At 33.5% G+C, this 26,498-nt stretch overlaps 1 protein-coding gene across 1 annotated transcript in view; it reads right to left on the bottom strand.

Annotated features, from left to right (window-relative positions):
* The window catches only part of LOC129226102 (ras-related protein Rap-1b-like), a 146,554-nt gene extending 120,466 nt beyond the window's left edge, over positions 1–26,088 (bottom strand). The window contains exon 1 of the mRNA XM_054860699.1: positions 25,973–26,088. The gene's annotated coding sequence lies outside the window, so the exon portion shown is untranslated. The remainder of the gene's footprint in view (positions 1–25,972) is intronic.
* Positions 26,089–26,498: the final 410 nt, after the last annotated feature.

The following is a 26,498-nucleotide window of genomic DNA, read 5'->3' as shown; positions in this document are numbered from 1 at the left end:
GATGCTTTTTTTGTAATAAAATTACAGCGGATGCCATACTGAAACATTTTGTAATCTTTAGCCCAGCTGCAGCGGTGTCGGACTGAGAAAATTAGTACGCCATGTTGTTTGTAGGGTTACTATAATTTATTGTATAATCTATGCAGGAGTGGTACGTTTAATCAAGAGAAAAAGCCTACATTTGGCGCCTTTATAGTTCCGTTTTTTCTTGCTATCATAATTTAGAATTTATATTTAGGTGAATAAAATTTATTTTTGCTCTATAAACTTAATCTGGATAAACCGGAGATCCGGATTAACGTGGGCGGCCCGGATAACGGAGATTCTATTGTATCATATATCTTTCTACACTTCAGTACTTCTCTGATATTAACAACAGTTTAATGTGAACCTTCGTACGTGAGATGTCAAATACTGTTGAGATATCAAACAAGGTCATTATCGTTTGAGATTATTCATAAATTAAGGGCTCTAAAAAGTTAACTAAAATTTATTATCGATTAATATGTAAAACTTATACCTCAGTAATAGTTCAAAGTAATATACAGTGGCTCCCAAAAGTGTTCGTACACTTTGAAATTTTTTAGTAAAACCAAAATAACTCAAAACTGAATTCGAATATAAAGTCCAATATTTTTTCACATCATTCCTATGTCATTCTAAATATAACCCATTGTTTTTTTTTTTTTTTTTCAAAATATTGACGAATCTTCTTTTTGAAATGGGTCAGAAAACGAAGAGACAGAGAAATAACACGCCACAAAAGTCATCGTACACTCAAATATTTTCGAATAAATTCAGGATTAAAATTATCATATGCCGTTTTATTAGTATTTTTGCATTGTGTTGACCCTTATAAGTCATTTGGCTTTAATTTTTTTGTTTATTTATTCCATAATATATTGCTTATTACTACAAAATGGCTGGTATTCGTAAAAAACCGCAAACTCCATTCAAATTTGAATTTTTTTCCCACAGTAGTGGTAAATTGGTTTGAAATGTCTCTAAATTAGTTAATTTATTTGTTTGTATAGTAAAGTGCTTGATAAAATGCTTTAAAGAAAGGAATCGGACCGAAAACAAGGTAAGAAAAGGTCAACCGACGAAGTTGACAAAGCGTGATCGAAGATTTAAAGTTAAAAAATTTATGAAAAATACACATTTGAGTACTGTAAAAGTTTCTGCAGAGTTAAATGAAACATTTTACATTTAATTTTCACCTAAAATTGTTCGCCAAGTTCTTTGATTAGCTGGATTAAATGGGACCTCTTCCCGCAGAAATTTTCTTGGTCGTGCGAAAAACAGAAAGCTTACGGTTTTTATCCCAAAATCAATAATAAATAAGCTAAAAACAGTTTAGAATCATGTCTTACTTACAGATAAAAAGTAATTCAACATTTTTGGTTAAATTGTTGTATAACTGTAAGTAGAAGAAAAAATTAGGAACTTAATCTTAAGAACTTAGTTGGATCAGTTAATCAGGACGGTGAATGTGTTTTAGTGTGAGGGTGCATATCAGCATCAGGACTTGGTAGTTTGTAATTTTTTGATGGAATAATGAATCATGCTGTTCCTTTAAATATTTTAAAAACCAATTTTGAACTCTAACAACCAAAAATTTGGTTATTGGAAAAAACTTTGTTTTTTATCAAGATAACGATAAGAAGCACACGGTTTTCAACGTTTGCGTCTAGTGCCTCGAAAATTGTCCTAAAGTTTAGAAAATACCACCTCAATCTCCAGATTGTAACTTAATGTAACGTATTTAGAGATATCTGGAGGCTAGATTAAGAAAATAGGGCTTTAAAACGAAAATAGAGCTAGAAATAGTAATACTCGAAGTGTGGTAGAACACTTACTCAGAAATTACGCTAAAAAAAGAAAGAAAAAGAATGAAGTCTATTCCCAGACGTTTAAAAGGTGTTATGAATACTGTATGATATTCTACTAATTAATAACTTAATCAAAAGTTAGATTATTCAATAATATATAGACATTTTATAAAGTGTACGAAGACTTTTGTGAGATAAAATTTCGGGCACTTTTCGGTTTTTGGTTTTTAAAAAATTAAGTTTTAATATTTTTTGAAAACTTTTCATGCAGTTTTGTTAAAAATTGATCATAGATCTTATAATTAAATACCTATTCCGAAATATTAATTCTAACCAATGATTTGGGGCCTATTTCTTTGAAAGTCGTAGGTGTACGAAGACTTTTGGGAGCCACTGTAGCTCATTTAATAGCTCAGTAATAGTCATATAATCAACAGTTTTCGATAATAAAAAAAATTCAAGTTACGATTACTTTTAATACGAAATCATGGATAAAACGAACATTTTGTTATTCAAGTTTGGTTTGCTGTCTAATTACAATAAAAATGTCTCGTATAATACGTCAGTAAATTGAAAGTATCGGTTATGACGAACAAAAATATTTGTCCTCGTTACTTAAAATGTTTGGAGTTGAATATTGTAATTCTCTTTTTTAGCAATTTTTCATCATTTTGTCAGGTAGTAGAAGTTCTATTGTGTATTGAGAAGAAAATATTAAATAATTTGCATAGAAAATAAAGCCCGTATATTTGTTTACCCGTGGACATTGCAATTTACTTGGAGATAAAACTGTTCATGTTCCATTGTGGATTACAACCTATTCCGCGATTGTTGATTATTATCTTCCTTTTTCGACATGTTCCAAACACGTTCTTAAAAATAAATAAGTGATTTTTTCTGAATGTATTAATAGTTAAATTACAATGTTTGTATTAGTAGTAAATTTTTTTAAATATAATTAAGCATTTCTTCCATTTTTCTCAGTATCACTCATTTGCGGTTGTTACGAATATTGGCTAATACGAACATTCGTGGATTTTCGACATTTCGTATTAACTAAGTTCAACTGTACTTAGTTTAAATATGTTTCTTATTCATTTTTATTTCTAATGTAAAAAATTTAACTATGTTTGGGATATATTTTGCGCGCAGTGTAGTTTCGATGCCTTAATACATTCTGAGGATTTATTGTAATCGTTATGGTATATTTTGGTGAAATTTTTGGAAACTCTTGATACGCAGAGAAATATTTTCTTTGGATCATAATTCCGAAAATAAATACCTATAAAATTTTAATTTTTGACTTACGTTTGAAAATTTTGGTACATCTTGATTGTTTAGTTATTAAATACATTTTTGGTGAATAGTCATTCAGTTATGTAAACAAAATAGTTATACTTGCCTGCAACTTAAGTTGACAGTGACGTCACGACGCGTGGAAGAAAAAGCCTAGTTAACGCGCAAGTCGTACACTGTAAAAACGATTCAGAAACGTTCCTGGAAAATAACAGACAACTGATGTGCCCAATTTCTGCCAGGAACATATCTCGCAAAACCAGGAACGTTTTCCGCTAAAATTCAGTAACGTTCCTGAAAAATTCAGAGATATTCTCGTTTAAAACCAGTCGTGTCTCTGGAAAATCAGAGTAATCTTATGTAGAGATAATATAACAGCTTCCTTCCTGGTTTACTAAGACTGTTTCAAAAGCTGTACTGCAACCATGGCCAAAACAAAGTCAGACTTGCAAGTACATATCAAGCATTTCACTTGATTGCAATTCTTGCAAAGCTACGTAGTCCATACTTATTCGCTCCCTTTGGGAGTTTAATCAACATGGACGAGCCGTAGCTGAACTGAAGCCGATACACCGTATAAATACTCTCAGTTAATCTTTAAACTGGGAGTTAAAAACATTTTTTGCAACAGAGTGAAAATTGCATTCGGACAACTTGTAGCAATTCAGGAAACTTTTTGACAACGATACTTGATATTTGCTGAAAGTGAATCAATTCCATTGAAATCCTGAAAATTTACATGGAAATACTCAGTAACGTTTCGGATTTTTTTTTTTACAGTGTAACACTTACTAGCTACCTTTCCTTACCTACTTCGCGAATAAGAGGAGATCGCCCCCTGTTTATGAACTGCTATTGGCCGGCATGTTTGATTCAAACGGATGAAATACTCCTCACTGCTTCGCTCGTAAAATTGAAAATATTTAAAGATTGACAAAAAATATGGAAAAAAAAAGATTACGCATGCGTGTGGTTAACTAACAAACCCGATTTCTAAAGTGAAGAGCGTAATTTCACCCGAATATTGGACAAGGCGCTAGGATTTATTTTCTTCGTTTGGTCTCAGCTTATTTCTCCATTGCCAAGTATGCTTGAATTCGAGTATATTGAGCCTTTTGCATAGAATTTTTTCTAGATTTGTTATGATAATTTAGTTTATAGTTTTTTTCTACAATCACAAATAACTGTATTTTCTTTTTACCATGCGTAGCGATAGAAAACTCTTTGAAGAAAAAACAAATGAAGAGGCAATTGTTTCTCTCGAATAAATAGGCAATTTGTACTTTACTAAATTTCATTTAAATATTCCGTTTATCCAAATTTATTCTCCGAGAAAGTTAGAAACAAATGGGTCAAAATGACATTTCTTCTAAGACATACAAACACAAATAAATCAGTTCCTCAAATGACTTAAAATATAAAATGGGGATCTAGATAAAATCCTGTATCAGTCATTTTCTTTGAGCTCAGAGCATTATTCATTTAAGCAGATGCTCTTTTATTGCAACCTATTTTAATGTAAGCATTTACCATTTTTATTACTTTTTAACGATGTCATAAAACTCACAGAAGCGACGATAAGTTTTTATCTCATACACAAATATACACTCCAAAATTCTCATAAATTATAATATTTCTCCATACTGTGCCGCATTAAGTTTGAAACTAAATGGCTGTTTTAACAATACTTTTTCATCCTCTTTTAATGCTATCAAATCTGATGAATGGAACAGTTAAGTACGAAAAAATAATATTATTTTCTCTGTATAACTCATATGTTTCTTTCTTTTTCTCTCTCTTTTTACTTCCTTTTACAAAAAGGAAATATTGTATTCCCGAAAAAAATTTCACTCAAAAATCGGCCTTAATTTCTATTTTGCTCATCCCCGAATGAATGTTGGGTTTTTTTTTCGACTCGACCACATGTGGATATATGCCTAGGAACGTACAGACACCCGAAATATCCATTTTGACGATCTCCGAGTCAATTACAACGAGTTTTCCCGTGACGTCTGAATGTAGGTATGTATGTGCGTATGTATTTCGCATAACTCAAAAACGGTATGTCCTAGAAAGTTTGAATTTGGGACATAGACTCCTAGTGGGGTCTAGTTGTGCACCTTCCCTTTTGGTTGCATTCGGATGTTCCTATTGGGGTCTTTTGCTCCTTTTGGGGGGGAAATCACTGTTAATTTCGATGTTAACTCAAGTGGTGTTAGAATTTGGCAGACTTGGCGATATATCGCCAATATTTTGGTCGCCAAGTTTTGTCGCCAACTTGGCGACAAGTTTGGTGGATTTTTTTATTTTTTTGAAAACCTGGTTTCGATTTGGCCACTGTTGGTGATAATTAGAGGGTAAACTATTGAATCACATTAAAATTGCCAATAATGGGAAAATGACATTGAATTGGAGTAAAAGGAAGTCATGTGGTGCACACATCAGCTCGTTTAATATATGATAATTTATTTTCAGCAGTTGTCTTGAAATAGACCTTTGAAAGCAAAGTTTATGTTCATGGTACGTTAGGGAGGTTTGCGTTTTAGAGCTCGCCATAACTTTGGTGGTAGGGGAAGTAGCGCATGGGCTATGGTTAATATACATCTGTTAGTTGTTGCATTTCAGCAACCTTAAGACTTAAAAGTAATCATTCGTACATTATGTTTATTGAATGGCATTGGATTTTTGAGTTATATAAAATTGATATTTATATCTAAAACGTAATGGTCTAACTTTTTTACATCCTTTTACAAAAAAGGAAGTATTGTATTCGCGAAAAAAATTTCACTCAAAAATCGGGCTTAATTTCCATTTTGCTCACCCTCAAATGAATGTTGAGTTTTTTTTCGACCCGACCACACGTACATATGTACTTAAGAACGTATAGACGCCCGAAATATCCATTTTGAAGTTTCCCGAATTAATTACAACGAGTATTCTCGTGACGTCTGTATGTACGTATGTGTGTATTTATGTCGCATAACTCAAGAACGGTATGTCTTAAAAAGTTGAAATTTGGTACGTAGATTCCTAGTGTGGTCTAGTTGTGCACCTCCTATTTTGGTTGTATTCGGGATTCGGGTGCTTCTAAAGGGGTCTTTTGCACCTTTTTGGGAGGAATTCATTGTTAATTTCGATGCAAACTCAAGTGGTGTTATAACTTGGCGGACACTTGCCGATATATAGCCAGTCTTTTGGTCACCAAATTTTGTCGCCAACTTGGCGACAATTTTTGCGGTTATTTTTTCAACATTTTTTTAAAAATCTGGTTTCAATGTGGCCATTGTTGGTGATATTTAGAGAGTTAGAGAGAGAATCACATTAAAATTGCAGTAATAGGGAAATAATATCAAACTGGTGTAAAAGGAAGTCATATGATGCACACATCAGCTCGTTGATAAAGGAAACTTTGTCTTACTTGTATATTTTACTGTTTTACAATTGAGTAACGAAGTTTTCACATGCATTCTTCTCTTTCGAATCTCCTACGTTCTCTTTAGATTTAAAAGTATTTTTTATATTTTAATTTCTAAATTTATACAGGGAAACTTTTTGAAATTAAAATCAGATTTACCTGTTACCGATCCTAAGTTTAAAAACAAACAAACAAAGTAAGAAAATGCAATCTTTACATTTATTGTAATATAAATGTTTTGCGCATAAAGAAATAAATAGCTTATAATAATCTGCTTTAAACATTGCACGATTGCATGCTCGAATTTAAAGACAATTTTGAACAAGTATGTAGTGGGGGAAAAAAGTTCTAAAAAACGCTCTTTTACCAATGACCTATCTTGAATCAAAGCGAACTCAAAAAATTGTATTATTTGGAAAGTTTCAACTTCCTGAAATCGAAATGTATGCTTGTTTAACTTGAAACTGGTTTGTTAACTTTATTAACTCAATTAACTTATATACTATTATTTCTCATATCTTGACAACAATTAAAAATCAGACTAGGCGGGCATCATGGCACAATAAGTAAGTCAAGAATTGGCATTTTAAAATAAGACTTGACGTAAACAGTCCCATTGTTTTAATATAACATCCTTAAATAAAATGTTTCAAAAACTGAGACCTCAAGTAAACCATCCCATTGTTTTAATATTACTTTCTTAAACATAAATATATATAAAATGGTATTATTGTCCCTGCTTTCTCTTGTAGCACCGTGATTTAACTTCTGCAGCAAATAACCCTCCTTTATTTCCCTTTTAACTGCTTTGCCCATTACAAGAAGAAAGAAAACTCGGCGTTCACCACGCACACAGCTGTTAACACATGGCAAGTGCTTGAACTCATAAATTGTACTTACCGTGATTTCCCTGGAGCTGATAAGAACCACAATTTGCAGACGTCTGTATTTATATTCACTTTTAAGTATTTCTGAAAGGAGTGCGAGAATTCGCAGGAAAGTGAGGGAAATTTCCATACTATAATAAAATGCTGCGACCACATCTATTCCACCTTTTTTAGCGCTGAAAGGAGATATAAAATGATCTGCGCGGGCAAAAACGAATCGGTTTTTTTAAAATGTCACATTTGGTGCTGATTTAAATGATAGTCATAATTTATTTCATTATATAAGTAATTTATGATAACTCCTGGTATATTTTGAACTAGTGGTACCCGCACGGCTTTGCCCGTAGTAGAATATTATAAGGTCATTTGGTTCATCTGTATATTTACAAATAAAGAATGATGATTTTCTCGCCAATTTGCTCTCCCTTGTTATGGTAAGGTGCTCGCCCATGTTACGGTAATTTGCTCGTCCACGTTATGAAAATTTGCTCGTCCATGTTATGATAATTTGCTCGGTAAAATGTTTTTAAAATTGGAATAGAAAAAGAACATAATCGAATTTTCGAAAAATCGCTTCGGGGTGCACACCCTTATGCAAAAACTAATTTTTCACCAAATTTCATAAAAATTGGCCGAAACGGTCTATGCGCTTCACAGATATCCAGACTTTGAGCTTTATTATTAGTAAAGGTTTCCTGAAAGATGTCTTCTCTTTTAAAAATCGCATATTTCTAAGGAACAATTATCTAAATATTGATGCTTTATCCAAAACTATGACTAAATGTTATAGTTTGCATTATAATTTCAAGGTAAGAGAATAGAGCAGAACATTCTATGAACTACTGGTTCCGGCAGGATGATTTTACGTTTTATACAGTGGCGGTCAAAACTATAAGGACAAAAGAAAAAATCACCTAATCTTCGCTACATTTGGTCGGAAAGTTATGCATTTTTTGTGACTAGTAAAGAATGACAAATGAAACTTTTTTTCATTACTTTTATTGGAAATACAAAGGAATTTCTCATTCGTAGAAGGACGTTTGAATTTAGGTACGCCTTTTTTTTTGGACAAAATTATAAGGACAATTAGATTTGTGTGTTCTAAAAAGCAAAATTTGCATGTTTTTTGTTCTAGAAATTGCACTACATAACAATGTAAATGATTAGTAAGCGATTGGGGTTGTTATATTCCATTTTAACAGTCCTCCCGCTAGGTACAAATTTTAATCAATTTGAGAAAAGGACAATGGTTGCTTGAAACATTTCGCTACGTACTGTACGTCATATCGCAACAAATTTGAATCGATAGTGGTCGGTCATTTAGAGCTTTCTGAAAAATTCCGGCAAATAAGGTCGACAAAGACGAAAAGGTAGGAAATCTTCTGTTTCTGTGTGTGTAAAACTAATTATAATAAGACGAGCTTGCTCCAAATTAAAGAGAACTGCATGTACTTGTTTTGGGATTACAATGAATAAAAGAAATTGAATTTAAATGCATTTGAAAAAAATGCTTTACGAAGAATAAAATTTAGCGGTAGCTTAATATAGTACGATAGATTTTTTTTTACTTTATTGGTTTGGCAGCGTACTTATTTCAGTTTTTTAACTGTTTCTTAGTAACATGCTTTTCCTGGACTCTATAAAAATGAGAATCAAATTAAAGATAACCATTTACTCTGAATTATTATGGATATTTTTTCTAAATTCCGTAGTCCCAGAAAAAAATTCAAACACAAGTAAAAGGACTAAAAATTGAAAATTTAAATTCATACATTTTAAAAAATAATTAAATTACATTTTACAAGACCCAGCTAAACATTTTACAACTTTAGCTACAGCTAAAACTAGTAGTTTTTTTCACTGCACTTTAACTTTTTGCGGTCTAAATTTATCACGTTATTCATTTAATAGTTTAATTAACAATATTTACGTTCCTTTGAACGCTATTTCAATTTCAGAAATATGTAACAGTTATAATTATTCGCTAGATTACTTAATCTGAACAAATGTGTTCATTACATACTTTAAAAGTGAAAGACACATTTGTTTTAGTTTTTAATGGTAACAGTGATAGCAATGAACCATACCATGATAATTGTAGCGACAATGAATGGATACACGACGAATTAGTGGTATGTAGCAATAAAATGAGATTGAAACGTTGAGAAATTTGCATGCCTATATGAGAAAAAATAGCACAACTCAACTACAGTTAGAGTAACAGAGCTCAATTACAGCTGGTGAAATAAAAAATAACGCAGCACAACTACAGCAAGTAAGAATAAAAATAACACAAAACTGCAACTAGTGAGACGAAGAATAATGCTTCTCAACTACAGCTAGTAAAATGATGAATAACGCAGCTACACTACAGCTAGTGATTTGAAAATGGCACGAGTAAACTAAAACTTGTCAGATAAAAAATAATGCAATACAACTATTTCCACTGAGATAAAGTATGATATAACACAACTCAGCTACAAATGGTGAGATAAAGAATAGCACAAACAATTACACCTAATGAAGTAATGAATACCGCAATAACATTATAGTCAGTTAGATAGTGAGTAACAGAATTATACTGCGGTTAGAATAAGAAGAACGCAAAGTTACTGCAAGTGAAATGAAGAAAAACGCAACTAGTGAGGTAAAAAAAAAATCACACAGCACAACTACACCTAGTGAAATAAAGAATAATGCAATACGAATACACCAAGTGATGTAAAGAGCAACACACCTCAACTACAGCTTGTGAGATAAAGAATAACATAACTCAATTACAGCTGGTGAGATTAAAAATAATTCAACCCAAGTACGGTCAGTGAGATCAAGTATCACAGCTAAATACAATTAGTTTGTGCGATTAAAAATGCTATTAGTACAAAACGCTTGTCGTTACGCGGCAAATAAATGAGTGAGCAACCTTTTTACTGTGTGCGCGTATTTCTGAGTTTGGTGTAATACTTGTTTAGTCAAATATTTAAAATTAAAAAAATAATAATTAATTTGAACTTTGACATCTTGAATTCAAATTATGTTTTTCTCAATCACGAGTGTGTGTAGGCGTGCGTGTTTGTGTGTGTGGGGGGGTATGTTTGTTCGTGTGTGGGGGGTATGTGTATGTGTGTGTAGGCATGTGTGTGTGGGTAGTTGTGTGCTTGTGTGTGGGGGGGAGTATGTTTATGTGTGAGCAGTTGTGTGTATGTCTAGGTGTGTGTGTATATGTTTGTTAGTGTGTGCGTATGTATGTAGGTGTGTATGCGTGTATGTGTGTGTGTAGGTGTGTATGTATTAGGGTGGAACGAAAAAAAACAAAGTTTTTATTTTCGAATTGTAATAGTGCAGAAAAGTTGCGATTGGTGAAGACTTACAAAACAAAACAAAAATTTTTAAAATCGGATAATATCTTCCAATCCCGCAACGAGCCTAAAAATTTGAAAAAATGGAAAATTTCATGTGTTCTTAGAGATTTTTTAAAAAAATTTCTCCAACGTTTCTTTTTAATACTCTAAGACGGAAAAGTTACGATTGGTGAAGCCTTCAGAAATTAAAAAAAAACATATTGAAATCAAATAATACCTTCTGATCCAGGAACAAGCATGAAAAGTAAAAAAAGGGAGAATTTCATCTTTTCTTAGTGATTAAAAATAAAATTGTTCTTGTTGTTTTTTTTCCCCGGTGTTACAGGGAAAAGCCTTTTTAAAAACCCCATATTATACATAAACATTAATTTATTTCTTGACTATGAAAAACTACCATTCTTTACAACAATGAAACATTTTCAAATAATAAAACGTTATAAAATATTTACCAAATTTATAATCCAGTATACAAGTCTTATTGTTTTAAGTGTTAGTTGTTGAAGCTAATTTATAATCAGATTTTTTGGAAAATTCGGGCATAATTGATCTGGATTTCAATGTTGCTCTTAAGTAGCCATCTCTTGATTTAAATCCACACACTTTGAGTGAAGCCTCCGTCACTAGCTCACACATCTTTCGACAGCTTGCGTATGGCAGGGGAATAGTTTCATATCCCAGTCGGGTATAGTGCCTGTTGCAATAAGATTTTCAATGTCTTTGTTAGGAACTTTTCGAAGAAAAGGTGGAGAAGATAGCTTTGTCGTGTTCCAATTAATAATCTCTGTGTAACCTTCTGCTTCGAAATTTAGAGATGGAATGGCAAAGTTTCTAATGCTTTTGCCTTTAGAAACAGATTCTCTGGCTTTTAAGACGTTTTTAAAGTTCTCTTATGTGCCTCCTTTCATCAAACACCATTACCATTAATAAGTTTTCGGGATGCGCAAAGAAAGAGTTTCTTTCAATGACAGGGTAAATTACTTGTTTTAGATTGTCAGGTAAGTATCGACAGGTTTGAGTTGTTCTGTAAACATGAATGGCACAGTCTGTGAAATTTTTGCGGTTCTTTATTTCGCTAATGGGGCGTATTAGATGCATACACTGTACTAAGCGGCATAAACAAATATGAGTATCGCGGGATTAAAGGGCCATGTGAACAATTTACAGGCAGGCTCTAGTACTAAAATATCACATTTGTTTTATAAACAAACGTTCTTCCATTAGTATTTCATACCGAACTTATGAGGATCGTTAAACTAAAAGAAAAAAAAAAGCTAAAAAAGGGCTTAAAGTTTACATTTTTTCAAACATGTAGGTTCGTTGCGCGATCGGAAGATATTGTTTTATTTCAAAAAGATATTTTTTTTTCGCTTTGAAGTCTTTACTAAACGTAACTTCTCCGTTCTGTAGCCTGAAAAAGTACATTGATCAAAAAATGTTAAAAATTCGGAAAAATCCTGAAATTCTCAACTTTTTCGATTTTTTAGGCTTGGTTCCGGATCAGAAGGTATTATTCGATTTCAAATTTTTTTTTTATATTTCTGAAGGTTTCACCAATCGTAACTTTTCCGTCTTAGAGCCTTAAAAAGAAACATAAAACAAAATTTTTGAAAAATCACTAAGAAAACACGAAATTTTCCATTTTTTCAAATATTCAGGCTCGTTGCGGGATCGGAAGATATTATCCTATTTTAAAAATCTTTGTTTTGTTTCGTAAGTCTTCACCAATCGCAACTTTTCCGCACTATTACGATTCGAAAATAAAAACTTTGTTTTTTTCGTTCCACCCTAGTATGTATGCGTGTGTGTGTAGGCTATGGACGCAACCTGGAGACGGCTTTTGCTAGAGGAGCAGCATCGTAAGTCGGCCGGCCGGCTGACCGTGGTGCTGCGGAGGGTAGGCAGTGGGGAAATGAAATCAGCGTAACGCCAAAGACAGTCAAGTAAGAACAATAAGCAATCGTGATTGTTCAAAAAAAAAAAAAACAGAAGTAAGCAGTCGTTATTCACTACGAGGCTTTATTTGCATCTTGTCATCGATTGTAAAACAAAACAATATTAACAAAAAACTATTGTTAGTATTGAATCCAAAAAGCGTTTCTTCAAACATTAAGCCTCTTATGCCGTGAACCAGCTCCAACGTGTATTAAATGTAGCGTCAGCCAGACAGTGTTGCATATTTTATGTAACTGCCCAAATTTTAATCAAATTCGCTTTAAATATTTTAACAATTTTAATCTGTCTTTTAAGGTTTTGCTTGGGGACCCACCCCATCACAATTTATACTCCTTCCTCCGGGATATTGATTTCTTCCTTTTAATTGAGTGTTTGTATCGTCAATATGTGATTTTTTTTTCTCCTTTTCGTATTAAAAAAAAAAAAAACTTTTTTGAAGATATAGTTTTATCTATTTTTTCTAAATGTTTACATGTGTTTAACGACTTTATATTTTTAATCACTTGAAGTTTGATGCCCTTTACTTCAAAATACGTTTACTTTTATCCTTTCCTAGTTTTACGAACTTAAATGAAATATAAATAGTATAAAATAAACAATCGTTTGGCGCAATATAGCCCTCAAGGGCTCTTGCGGCATTAAATTTAAATAAACCAAGTAGACCATCAGTCATTAAAAAAAAAAAAAAAAAAAAAAAAAAAAAAACTCATTTATGCAGATACTACGATTTACCTTCCCACGGCAGAGCTCTTGCCCCGACGCTAAAAACATTTTCACATTTAGAAGGGAAAAAAAACTTTGCAACCACGAAACATCTGCATACAATATATTTTAAAATTTATGCGCCGTTACATCATCCACTACTCCACTAATAGTAAATACAACTCTTCATTTTCTCAGACATAACAATGTATAACATTTTACATAATACATTCCTTTTTTATCGCTTTTCTCACCATACAGACTCAACTATTTCCTGCGTTCCTCTTTAGCACCATTCCAGCAGAAACCAAAACGATATTTAGCTTCATACGTAGAAATGAACTGGTAAAGACAGAAAAGTATAAATTATTCCTCATCCCATGATTTCCCAGTGGATGCCACAACAATAAATTCAACACACTCATACTTAATTCTTTAATATTAAAACGTTTGCAGGAAAATCGAGAGCAAATGCGGGAAGAACACACTTGCTAATGAGAGTTTGCGGCTGAAACTTTTACTGCTAAACCAAAAATGGCAATCCGACTTATTGTTTCTAAGTGGGTCAATGAATCTGGAGATTTTTGCGATCTTTTTTGCGAAAAGAAGAGCTTTTACGACTTATTTTTATGAGCCTCTGTAGAGATTTTTCAAAATTAGAAAGCAATACCACCGCCATAAATGTAGCTAGACGTTTAAATGACTTTTTCTGCTAGTCGAAGTTCGTAGCTTTATGCATCGTCGGTAGTGAAAAGCTCTTAGCATGTTTTTAAAAAGGAAATGTAGTTGTGGGTTTTTGTAGGCTTCAGTCTATTAATATGCAACAAGCGTAATTTAAGACTTTTAAAGCTTTAAAAATCTTTTGACTCTCGGTTTTGATTATTTCCGTTAGTTATTACCGTTTTGTGGTATTTCCTTTAGTCAACATTCTTTCGACAAACTTTTCAACTATTTTCCTATTTTAATTTTTTGTTTCCTTTTTGGGTCATTTTTAAACTTTTATGTTTTGTTTTAAGCTCAAAAGTATTTTCTTTGTATTTTTTTCATAAACGATAAATAATTGCGCTCGCTCAATATCAATATGCAACAAGCGTAGCATAAGAAACTGCGTAACAGTTTCGAAGTTTTAAAAATCTTTTGACTTTCGATTTTAATTATTTTAGTCAGTTATTACCGTTTTATAATATTTTCTTTTATTAACATTTATCAAACAGACTACTCTGCTTAAGACTACTCCTTACTTAAGTTTTTTTCCGATTAATGCTACACTTTTATGTTTAGTTCTACAGTTTAAAAAGAGTTTTCTTTGTATGATTTTTATAACTTTAAATAACTGCACTTGATAAATATTATATGCAGCAAGCGTAGCTTAAGAAACTGCCTAATTGTTTCTAAATTATGTAACTAGGTGTTGTAATTACGAAGAAAAAGTAAATGTGTCAACCTGAAATAAAACCTGCAATATTAAAAAGTCTTGTAATTTACGCTGAACAGTGCGAACAGTTTTTCGTTTGGTAACTTAAAAATATTTTCATTATAGCAAAAACTAGAATAAATATGTAAAATTTAAAACTAGATTCCCCTCCCCTAGTTTCTATCACGTCTCTCTACGACACAGCTGTATATTCTCCCGCGATTTGCAACTCTTGTTTATTACCGGAAATACCTTTCGCACAGAAAACCAGTATTAGTTTTTACCCATGATTTCTTATCTCTTTGATTGAAAAAAAGTAGAATTTTGGATATTTCCTCTGTGCCATATCCAGATTTGTAAATGTGCTAAGAACAGAAATAGTGTCTGTACTTTTTTAACAAAATTGAGTTATTGTGTCCAGGTGGTTCTTTGTGGCGTATTTTACCTATATACAGTACTGGACATTAAAATTTCTACACCAAGAAAAAATTGCCATAACGAAGCTAAATTTTGCACACGTGATAGCAAAATTGACATTAGAAAGTGATTACAAAATGAAAGCAAATTGATCATTTCTTGTTGGAAAAATCTCAAATGAATGGAGGTTTGATTATCCTGTTAAGTCATCTCTAGCGTGAATGTACGATGTACGAACCGATACAATCTGGCATTGAGGCATAGCAGTCTCCTGCGATTATTCTACATCATATCGTTCTACAGTTGCTGTAAACGTGCTAATCTTTCGATCAAACTCATACGCATGTGTTAGCACTTATGACGGAGCTCCCAGGAGCCATTTTTTAACATGACAATGCTCGGTCAAGGGTGTCAAGGGACTTCCTCTTCCACATTATCACTTTCTCTGGTCTGCGCGATGCACTGATTTATCACAAATCGAGCATATCTGGGATTACTTGAGACGGTAAATTGGATAGCCTGTAAGTTTTATCGAATAAGTGACGCGTTTACAGCAACTGTGGTACGAGGGAACGAAGGGCATCGTACGAAACTGTTGTACCTCAATGCTCGACCGTATCGACTCTTACATTCCATCTAGAGGTGGTGCAAGAGGGTACTTAAACCTCCATTCATGTGAGATTTTTCCAGTAATAAATGATCATTTTGCTTTCATTTTGTAATCGTTTTCTAGTACCAATGTTGCCATCATGTGTGCAAAATTGTGTTTCATTCTGACAACTCCTTCTTGGTGTAGCAATTTTAATGCCAGTAGTGTAGTAACATATAGTTTTTCCAGAAAGTAGAAAATTTTAAAAGTTAAGGGTCCTGAGGCCCTTAACCAAAGCACATTTTTCATTTTACAAAGCATAAAAGTGAGAAACCACAAAAATGCAATTGGGATTTAAGTGGAAAAATAAAAATAAAATAAGGACAATTTATTTCAAAACCAGTTCAATCCAAATAATTTAAATCTTTAAGTAATTAAACAGTACTGCTAATCTAAAAAGAAAAACAGAAATGAAGTCGAATACAGTATGATTTCAGGACGAGAAAAGGAATGCTTTGAAAAATTAAGCTGGCAGAGTGTAAAAAGTTTTTCTCTCCTGTAAAATTTATAAAGAAAAAAAAAGAATCGAGATGTTTTGAATTGAAAAACTTAAGTGGGCAGAGGGTGAAATGCTTTTTTGTCTCATCTGTAAAATTAGTAAAAAAAAATGGATTGATATAGATTTGATTAAAAAATTTAAGCAGGCATAGTGTGTAATGTTTTTTGTCTCTCCTGTTACAATTTGTAAAAATTGAATAAAGCTGGATTTGATCGAAAAAAAACTAAGCTGACAGAGTGTGTAATATTGCTTGTCTCTATTGTTAAAATTTGTAAAAAAAAATGCGTTAGTTTTGATACCAAGTGCTTCAATAACAGTCATTCAGGGTAGCTCTGAGCCACGTCGGTTAACTCAATTTATTAGTATATTGTACGTTAAAATAAATAAATAAAAAGAAGGCAAAGTAGCAATATTATTGAATAAGTTTTTTTATTAATTACTGCGCACAAGAAAAAAAGGTCTGCAATAGTGTACACAGCTCAGTGAATCATTCAATAATTCGGAAGGTATCATTTTGACTCTGTATTTGAAGTAGTTGACATTGCTGTACCTACATTGTAATATTCTACTCAATATTACAAATGAGATATATCTTGTGATAAAGAGGGAGTTTTCAAGAACACTGCTGTATTTTTGTTTTAATTTTTATTTTTAAAGATTATTTTTGTGATTTTAGTATTTTCTGTTTATTAAAAACAGAATATGTGGCATTTTCATCTAAAAAAAAATAAATATTCTAATAATGCAAAAAATAAAGAAAAAATATACTTGTGCATTGCTTTAAGAGCTTAAGTAATCAAATTAAAAAACAAAAACTGCTGATTCTGAAAATATTCCACAATTTTCAGCCATTCTGCTCATTTACAATTCTTTTTTTTTTTTGAAATCCGGAGCAAAAAACTATCTTCCGGAGAAAAATTTAATAAAAGAATTTTACTTTACTCCGTCCTTCTATTACCTATTCTTTGTCCATTGAAAGTCTCCGAACTGCATCTTCAAACACAATTTAACCTCTTAAAGCATTAAACTAGAAGTTTAAACAAAAGACTATTTTATTCATTTAGTTCTTTGCTGAAAAGAGTACCTAACTAAAAATAGAACGCGCCTTCCTCTTACCCGGAATTTTTTAAAGAACAGAGCAAACAAGAATATTTTTATGTTTCGAATAGCTCAAAAGGCTTCAAATAGGTTGAATTGAAAAACGTATTTGCACGGTTAAGCTATTTATTTTTAGGTAGAATACAGCATTTTTGAATTAAGATATTGTATTCAAAATTTAATTTATTAAGGCGTTGCGTTGGTGGGACTTGAATCTTTTAAAATGTAATGCTTTGATACTCATTTGCTACTCGTATTATTCATTACTTTTTTGTAATTGCGTGTAGTAATTACGAAGAAAAAAGTAAATGTGTCAAATTGAAATAAAACCTGCAATACAAAAAAATCTTGTAATTTACGTTGAACAGTGCGACCCCGAGAGCCTTATTTTTCGTTAGGTAACTGATAAATCTTTTCCTTATTTAAAAAAAAAACTAGAATAAATGTGAACAATTTAAAACTATAGTTGGGGGAAAAGCTAACCTAGTAGCGATGTAATGCTGTGATAAGGATTCGCATATATCTCCAAATGCTACAAGGTTAGGTTTTCCCCAACTATAGTTTTTTCCCCAATTTCTTTTACTTTTCAAACTACTACATAGTATTATATTCTCTTGCAATTTTCAGCACTTGATTATCACCGGAAATACATTTCGCTCAGAAAACCAGTTTTTCTTATTACCTGTGATTTTTTATCTCTTTGAACGAAAGGGAAATTTTGGATATTTTTTCTCTGTGCCATTTCCAGATTTTGTAGTTTTGTTCCATACTATACAGAATTAGTATCTGTACTTTTTAACAAAATTGAGTTCTATAGGTGGCTCTTTGTAACGAATTTAACCTAAAGACTATGTTCTATAATCATTTTAGAACGGAATTTAAAATTTTCTGAAAAAGGAAAAACCCGAACAAAAACTATAGAAGCGTAAAACTTCAAAAAGCAATTTCTCCGCTTGAGATTGACTGCAGATAATATTTTTGTACTAAGCACGGCAGTATATTGTTTAAATGTTGAGTATTCTCAGTGTCTTCTTCTTGAAAGCGCGCAACTCATCAAATAAAGTAAAGCAAAAACATCGTTCTTCTTAAGTCAATTAAAAAATCAATATATAATTCAAATAACTAGTGTCAAAACCCTGCATTTAACTTTTAGCAATTTGATTGCTTTTTAATGTGCATGGATATTTCTGTTTAAATTAGTTTTACTATCCCTGCCTCCCGAAATGAATGCACAATTATTATTTTTCAATCAACTTTTATTTCCTGCGGCACGTACCGTAACGAGGTTCAACAACCGAAAATCATGGTGATTTGGGTACCGATTTTGGCAGAGTCAATACTACAGCAAGTTTAATGAATTATTTCTGTCTTTATGCAAAACAGTTTGAACTTAGTTCAACTGCTACTCCTATCATTTTTTTTTTTTTTTTTTTTGCTATTCCATCATCAGTCAACCACCTTTTAATATCTTTTTGTTTTACAACATAACTATAATTTGCGTTTCCATATCCTCGAATTTGTTTCTAGAAATAAAAATGTAGCAATTTTTAAAATTACCTAAGTGTTGTCCTCGTAAAAACCATTATTTAACCCCTGCAGAAAAAAACGTATTGTCGAATTTCGCTAATGAATCCGAACGATCAATATTACACAGTCCAGTCACATTAATGTGACCATCTGTCAAAAGCCAGAATAACCACCTTTCGCAGAGCGGACTGCTGCAAGACGTGCAGGAAGAGAGTCACTTAGCTCCCTGAAGGTGTTCTCTGGGGTGTTGAGTCATGCCGACTCTAATGCCGTGGCCAGCTGCGCTGGATTACGCGGTTGAGGATCCATGGCACGAACAACTCGATCGAGATGGTCCCACAGATGCTCGATTGGGTTTAAGTCAGGTGAGTTTGCTGACCAGAGGAGGACGGTAAACTCATCCTGGTGCTCTTCGAACGACGCACGTACACTGGCAGCTGTATGGCACCTCGCGTTGTCCTGCTGGAAGATGCCATCATCCTGAGGAGAAACAATGCGCATGTAGGGGTGGACATGGTCCGCAAGGACAGATGCGTACTTGTATTGATCCATCGTGCCTTCCACAATGATCAGTGAACGCAGAGAATTCCAGGAAACATTCCCCAGACCATGCTCCCGCCTCCAGCTTGGACCGTTCCGGCAATGGTTGCAGGGTGGTTCCTTTCAGAGGTTTCACGCCTTATACACCAACGTCCATCTGTCCGATGGAGCATAAAACGCGATTCATCTGAAAACGCTACCTGTCGCCACCCAGTAGACGTCCAGCTGCTGTACTGGCGTGCAAATTCTAGCCTTCGTCGTCGATGAACAGCAGTCAGCATAGGTGCACGAACCAGGCGTCTGCTTCGGAGGCCCAGACGCAGCAATGTTCACTGAATAGTAGTTTGGGAGACACTTTTGATAGCCCCTTGGTTCATTTTGGTGGTCAGTTTTCAACGGTAGCCCGTCTATCTGCCCGAACGCATCTCCGCAACCGTCGTTCCCCTCTGTCATCTATGGCCCGTCGTGCACCACATTTGCCACGTCGCTGATTTTGGACAGTCCCATTTTGCCATGCACGGTACACTTTTACCACGACGGCACGCGAACAGTTCACAAACTCAGCCGTTTCGGAAATGCTTCCACCCTTGGCCCGAAACCCAATGATCATGCCCTTTTGGACGTCGGATAAATCGCTTCGTTTCTGCATTACGCCAACTTATGAAATGTTTTCAGAAGCCCTCACACACCCTTTATATACGCTCAACTGCACTGTGCTGCCACTTGCCTTCTGTGATTGGTTGTTTAACTCTGACGTGGAAAGTACGTGGTGGTCACATTAATGTGGCTGGACTGTGTATAAACATTTACAAAACCGTATGTACCTACCCCAAGTAACCTTCTAGATATCGCATCAGACTTTGAATAGAGGTTCGTTAGCTCGATGACCGAAGTTACTAAATACCCAATGCGCACTCATCAAACTCTTGTGGTCCTGAATGTCCCATAGGCTGTCTCTTGTTTCTAAAAGGGATAAAGAATTCTTCGAGGCGTTCTCTCCCCATCAGAATTACGTTCAAATTGTAGAAGTGGCGATAGATGTTGTTGCTATCTATTGGTTGAAAATCGTATTGTCGGCCAAAAGTCATTCTGTACCAATGAGGTATTCGCTTCTCAGGAGTCACTTTCCTTGGCTGAAATTCCAACTTATTGCACGAAACAACTTTGGTCTCCCAAATACAATTAGTAGCCAAAGCAACAGATACAAATAAAATTGAAATTGGTTTCGCCGTATTTAAATATACTCACAACTAAAGGAATAAGTATGTTGAAGAAGAACATGATGACGCATAAACTGCGAAAAATACTGCATATCCGTGTCTTAGGGTGACAGGTATTTGCGGTTTCATTCGCAATTTGTTTGCAACCAGGAGCATCTATCAATTAAAGTTTTTCATAAGAAAATGGTATGCAGCGTTCTGTTACAAAATTTAAAGCCTATAAAACAAAATTTAATTTTTACAGTAGAGCTCCATATATCCGAATCAATTGGGACCGTGCCCTTTTCGGATATTCGAAATTCAGGATGATTGGATTTTCCCCAAAAAAGTTTCTCTTTGAATCAATTCTGCCTTAGTAAGGTAAAGAGCAGAATCTGCAGAAATGAATTTCCGAGATATTGAAGAAACAAATTTTGGATTCTGTACTAACAATAAGGAAATGTTTTAATTCGACGTTTTCTTTCGTGCTTTATTTTCAGCGGAAAACCAAATAAGCAAGTTTGTACAAAAAAGCAGAACTGCAACAGATAGCAAAGCTGGAAAAACGAAAAAGGGAAATAAAAATGAAATTTTGCAGATACTGCCCATTACCTTTTCCCGTCAGAATTACTAGGGAAAAACTGTTTTTCAAGAAAAAGAGCTTTTTAATAATCAAGTGAAAAGGCAACACTTCTACATGGTAAGCGTACTTACAAGTGCCGTACATTAGTGCAGTGTGTACGTACCGTACTTTAAATGAACGTCACAGCTTGCTCAATGACTCGGGAAAAGATTAAACTATTTGATAAGGTTCATGGAAGGAATAGCGCGTAGACAGAATGATTCGCATAGCGGTTCCGTCTAAATTTTGTTTCTTTTTGACAATCTGAAAACATTCCGATAATCAGCGATTCGTATAATATAGTTCTGATAATGGAGTTCTAATGTATACCATGTTTGTAATGTATACTGTTTTGTAATATCGAAATCGTTTGATACCGTGTGAGTACAAAATATGAATAAACACATCACTAACAAAATATTATGCCTACATTTCATGCTACCGTGGCAACCGAAAATACTTAATGACACTTTAATGTGTTTCTAGTTAGGGAAGCAGCTGAAATCCGCATCAGATCCACGAACTGAGTTTTTGAAAAAAAAACATGCCGTACAAGGAATTGAACTCTCCGCATAGTACATGTTGAAGCATTATTAACTGTTTTTAACTTGCAAAATGTAAACATGTTTAAGAGCAGAAACCATTGTAGTTTAGGCATTATGAAACATGGAAATGTGGGCTTTAACTATAGCTTGACCACGAAAAGAAAGCGGATGGCCTTGAAGAAAAAACATCATTTGTATCATTTGTAATAGGATGTTTCTTATTATTTTGGAATAGATATGATTAGTGAGACCATGCCTCTTACTATACGGTGCTTTCTGACAGATTTCACCTATTACAAATGATACAAATGATGTTTCGCTTCAAGGTCATCCGCCTTTTCGTGGTCAAGTTTTACGCTTCTACGTCCTCTATAGAATGAGTTCTCACTTTTCCTTTCGGTCGAACCTCGCCGTTTTTCAGAACAAACGTACAACTATTTCGTTTTAAGTGTGTGATTCACGCTTAAGTGACTAGAATTTGAAATTGCTGGTACAAATCTTCAAAAAATTTTTGTTGCTGTCGCTTACGAGTTTTTTTTTTTTTTTTTCATGCAAGTATTTGTATTACAGCACACATTTAAAAAGTTATTTCTTCTAGCTCAAACGGTGTTCTGCAATTTTTAATTTTTCTACAGATCCAAAAATCCAATCCCGTTATTCCGCCTGATTGCTATGTGTAATATGATAAATATTACCATTTTATATCATGTAAAAAGCTCCTATAAAAATAATTAATCATATTATCATATGATGCCTAATAATTTAACAAATGCTATAATAAAACATATTTAAAACATTTACGGGAAAAACAAACTAACTTCAAGAAAAAGTGTTTACGAGTTTGAAGGCTCTTTATAAAAATTTTATCACAGTTAAATTTAAAGAACATTTTACGGTTCAAAATTTTATTGAGTATAGTATTTGTCATAACTTTTGTCCAAATTTTGAAACGATAGATGGTCGGTAAAAATTATAGCAATCTCTGTCAATAATTTCCAAATTCTGTCTGTTTTATAATGGGACTGGATATTAGTTTCTCCCCATTTTCAAACCTAGTGTGTTCCCCAAGATCTGGAATCCATTCTTTCATGTGGTACCTCAATCAGTAGAAAACCATTACCATGAGAAATTCGACGCCCAGTTTATCCACTAGCTGGATGCGCCATCGCTCTCTTCAATGCGAAACTGACCAAGCCGTTTAATTTTGCGAAGAGAATTCAAGTCGAAACAAATGCTCATTGGATTTTTTTTTTTTTTTTTTGCATGTTGCATTTTTATACGACATGGATGCCAACGATTTTCTGCATCTCGAAAATACACCGACTCGAACTGATGTATAGATTTCAAAGTGATACATTCAAATAAAGTTTAAAAAAAAACATTTTAATTGAAAAAAAAGGTAACATTAATAGTCACTTTGAGTCGCTGACATTGTGTATGAAAAATCGAAAGACATGAACTAAAAAATACGCAGAGAGAAAAAGAAAAAAAAAAGAGTTTAATTAGGACGTGATCTTTCTCGGTGGTAGGCTTGGTGAGTAGTTTTTTTTTCAATAAAGGAAAATAAGTAATTTATAAAGCACTAGTGATACCAGCACGGCTTTGTCCGTAGTTGAAAATTAAAAGGTCATTCGGTTCTCCTGTATATTTACAAAAAATGGATGACGAATTTCTCGCCAATTGGCTATGTTCATTCGCTCTCCCATTCCACGTCATGATAATTTCGTAATTTACTCGACCATCTTATGATAATTTTGCTCCGGAAAATGTTCTTAAAACTGAAATAGAAGAACAAATCGAAATTTCGAAAAATCGCTTCGAGGTACGCACCCCATGGTACAAACTAACTTCGTCAAATTTCATGAAAATCGGCCGAACGGTCTAGGCGCTGTGCGCGTCACAGAGATCCAGACATCCAGACAGAGAGACTTTGAGCTTTATTATTAGTAAAGATAAAGATAATCTATGAAATAAAGTAAATAGAAAAGACTAAACGCATTGATGTTGCTATAACTGAATGCTCGACTGTATCGTCCCGCACATTCGCGCTACAGGTGACTTAACAAGGTTCTAAAACCTCCAATTTTTTGGGATTTTTCCATAAATAAATTAATGTTTTGATTTCATTTTGTAATCGTTTTCTAATATAAATGTTTCTATCACGTGTGTAAATTTCGTTTCATTCTGACTGTTCCTTCTTGGTGCATAGAATGTTTTATTATAAAATGTACATAAATCTATACTAATATGAAGAGAGAGAGAGAGAGCGGATTTTTGTGTGGTTATATGTTCGAGGTAATCTCCGGAACCATTGCAGCTATTTGAAAAATTCTTTGAGTATATGAAAGGTCCATTGTTGCTGAGTGACATAGGCTATAAATTATGCATAAATGTATTTATACTATTTTGTTAAACCAATAGTTTGTCAACGTCACCAGTTTATGTTTCGTACCGTTTTATTCTTATAAACGTAAGCACTAGCACCTATTGTCCTGCTTTTGCACTCTCAAAATAGCTAAAGGTTCTCTTTGATTTGAAAGCTGAGGGATGGATATTCACTCAAAGAAAAAAAAGTTCAAATTTAAAGCATTATTCTTACTGAACCAGCAGCAGGTCCGCCGCTCATATTCCTCGAATTCCCGTGGTCCTTGCACATTTCCATTTCCAATATAAGTAATTGCAATTTTCAATGAAAATTTCTTATGCCATCACCATCATCAAAACTGAAGGTCAAGCGTACAATTATGCGCAGTACTACGTTACTTTTAGGAAAATTATATCGTCCCGGGGAAAAAAAAGGTTGGTCTCTCTCGATTAAGATATGAAGTGAATCAATTTAAAACCTCATAAAAACGGAACAAAAAATGTTGTATTTTAAAACAAAAAAATCTGCATAATATTTATTTATGACAGATAATTTTTCAACCCGGACAAGTTCGGGACGGGCCCTCTAGTTATTATAAAAAATCAATCTAATATTGATTTTTTATAATCATTAAATTATTAATACTTTAATAATTAAAAGTATTAATAATATACATTAAAAAATATTATTAATACTTTTATAAGTAAATGCTGTAAGCTGCCATGGGCATGTAAAAGGTAGTATCTGCATAAATGAGGTTTCAAGATGCTGAAAGAAACGTGTTTTGGATTCAATACTAACAATAGGGGAATGTTGGAATTATACGTTTTTTTCGCGCCCTTTTTCCAGCGGAAACCAAATAAGCAAGCGTGTATAAAAAAGCAAACGTACAATAGATGCAAAGATGCGAAAATAAATAAATAAATTGCTGTCACTGTTTTTCACCTGCCCACGGAAATAAGAAACAAATTGCACGCAAATACATTTGATGAAAAAACCATTAGTTTTAGTTTAAAAACAAAACTTCGTAAAAAATAATTGCCGTGTGTCTCAAATATAAAATAAAGGTTTAAATTCTAATCTTGAAACTTATAAGCATGACTTTCGTTAAAATGCAAATTTATTTTATGCAGAGCAGAATTTTTTTTGACTGAAAATTATTGCGTTCTTTCATTATTCTGCCTGGAAAAATGCCAAAAACATTGAAAATACATAAATTTAATATATGAAATCAATATTATAAATTATCTCATAATGAAAAAGATGTATGACACATATGACATGCAAGTATTGCTTATTTCATTCAATATCCACGAGTTTAAGTTTGTAAAAGACACTGTTTGCAAAAAATACATGCATGCCCCGAATATAAAATCATGCTTCAGATAATAAACTCCAAGTTCATTAGCATTATTTTTGTTGTAATACATTTTAAACTGAAGAGCATAATATTTTATATGTTGTATAAAGTATCACGCTCTGAGGGAGTTCAAAAAATATCTAACAGTTATTGCATATTACAAATATGAAATCACACTTTTGAGTACAATATTATAATCTCCAAATTTAGACATATTAACTTTGTTAAAATACATTTTTGACAAGAGGAAATCATACTATTTTATGTGTTGTAAATTAATGTGTACTTACGCTACTCTGGATATTACAAATACTCAGCGATTTCCAGTCAATTCTCGAAGCAAAAGGTCCAAAAATATTTATGAAGCCTCAGATATTCAGTATTTTTCTTAGTACTTCAAACGCACACAAAATATCGCAAGTTCAGCTTTCTGCAGAAAGAGCGCGAATAATTTTCACAGCGCGTTCTCCCGATTCCTATTGCAGAAATCGTCTGCTACAGGCGCTCGCATTTTCCCGAAACCCGGGGATGAGAGCCCCGCATGCGCGGGGCAGAATCCCGGCAACGTCATTTCCGGGGTGGCCCGGAAGTATACCCCGGGCTCGTCCCTGGAAGACGGCTCCAGTCGAAGATTTTGGGGGGGCCCACCTGTGCCCAGGTGTCAGAATGCCTCCTCCCAAAAAATAAGAAATTATTATTTAATTTCCAGAGCTTTCTTGCGCAGACTAGCGTTGAATTAACTTTGACGCGCAGCTCTCACTGAATAAATCCATTTTTTGGGGAATGATAATTTAATTATTGAAACCCCAGATAAGT

Source organism: Uloborus diversus, chromosome 7 (assembly GCF_026930045.1).
Source record: "Uloborus diversus isolate 005 chromosome 7, Udiv.v.3.1, whole genome shotgun sequence".
Lineage (NCBI taxonomy): Eukaryota > Metazoa > Arthropoda > Arachnida > Araneae > Uloboridae > Uloborus > Uloborus diversus.
Note: the sequence above shows the minus strand (reverse complement) of the source record. Positions and strands in the feature narration are given on the sequence as shown.